This window comes from Manacus vitellinus, unplaced genomic scaffold (genome assembly GCF_001715985.3).
Source record: "Manacus vitellinus isolate BGI_N305 unplaced genomic scaffold, ASM171598v3 scaffold_229_pilon, whole genome shotgun sequence".
NCBI lineage: Eukaryota > Metazoa > Chordata > Aves > Passeriformes > Pipridae > Manacus > Manacus vitellinus.
In genome coordinates, this window is record NW_021939631.1 from 21,403 (window position 1) to 22,975 (window position 1,573).

The following is a 1,573-nucleotide window of genomic DNA, read 5'->3' on the forward strand; positions in this document are numbered from 1 at the left end:
ATCCTGGAGCTGGATCCGTCCCTTCCCTCTCCCTGTGGAAAGGCAGGAGCTGCTGGCAGAGCTCATCCCGCTGCTCCCACCCACCCCGGCCCCCCTGCGGCTCTTCCCGATGGATCAACTTCCTGCTTTTTCCCATGTGAAACTGTCAGAGACTGAACAGTCAATGATTTCTGCATTCTGGGATTGCCAGGAGACTTTTGGTGGCTTTTGCAGGACTTTGGCATTATCCCTCTGATGGGCAGCCGGGCCCATCTCCCCCTCCAGTGCTGCTGAAGGTGTCAAGCCCTGGAAGGGAGAGAAGAGCCGAGTTTACCAGGCCCCTCACAGGAACTCTGCTCTGGGCTGTCCGAGGTGTTGGGGGTTCATGGCATGGCCCATCAAAGCCCATCCCCCCTCTGCCAATCTTGGAAGGTGGGAAAAAACCTTTTCCCTGCCCCTCTCAGGAACTCTGTGCAGGCCTGGGAGACGTTGGGGGTTCATGGCATGGCCCGGGACACTGTCCATGGATATAATAACTCATAACTTCCCTGAGTGTGGGGGCTTCCCTCCCTCACCCCCAATGGATCAAAGTGTAAGGGGGGTACTTTTGAATTAGATGATCAATGGAGCATAGAGGCGTGAGAAAGGAATCATATTAGGATGTGAAACCAGCCAGAGTATGGTACAATGTAACTTCATGGCACAAGCTAATTGGAAGGTCCATTGTGCTTTTTAGCAAGTCAGCTTGATATCCCCTCTTATCAGAGCTGAGTTCTTCCTTGGTTTTGCCACATACTGCAAGATGGATACATCTACCCTTGAAACACAATGGTAGAGGTCATACATAGGGGTGAGAAAGATGATGATGGGAGGAAGATGATGTGGGCAGGGGTCGCTGGCCCCTTGCCCTACAAGTAGGGCAGGCACAGACTGTTGCCATGAGGTGATGATCAGGTGGGGTTTGGCTGCCATTCAGGCATCACCTTATACTGGGTACTGGCCCCACGTGGTGTAATGTGGAACTGATCAAATGGGGTGTCGGGACTGCTGAGCTGAGCGATCCTCATCCTACCACCGAGCCTGTTGCTCCGCGGGGACGCCCGCTAAGCACGGGCACCGACCAGCTGCTGCAGATCCTGACAGCCCTGGCCTGTCTGTGGGGGTCAGCACAGTTTATTGACAGGAAGCAACTGAGAGAACAAACTTTTTAATATCCCTTTAGTGTCACTTTAATTCCCCTTTTATTCTTGAATATTGTTACATAAATAAGTTGTTCAAAGTATTTCCCTTTAATTTCCCTTTTTACTAACCAAGATTGTGTTAATAGTTATCCATAATATAGTGTTAAGATCCCTTTTTTGGTATCCCTTTAACCCCCTTTTTTCACTGGTTAATACTGTATTAAATGCTGTTTGTAGTATTTGTTTTTAAGGCCACAATAGGATGTTTTGTATCCTTTTTTAGTTCTTGATTCTCATGGCTAAGACGATTATTACTATTATTCTCACTGTAATAAAAGATATTTTTTGTGTTTGAATATTTCTGGCACTTGTCTTTATTCCAGACATGTATCCAAAGGAACTGTCTTTTCCCT

General features: G+C 48.1%; 1 protein-coding gene across 1 annotated transcript in view; it reads left to right on the forward strand.

Annotated features, from left to right (window-relative positions):
• LOC108644086 (class I histocompatibility antigen, F10 alpha chain-like) overlaps positions 1-1,573 on the forward strand; it is a 9,322-nt gene that overhangs the window by 3,793 nt on the left and 3,956 nt on the right. The gene's annotated exons all lie outside the window — the stretch shown is intronic.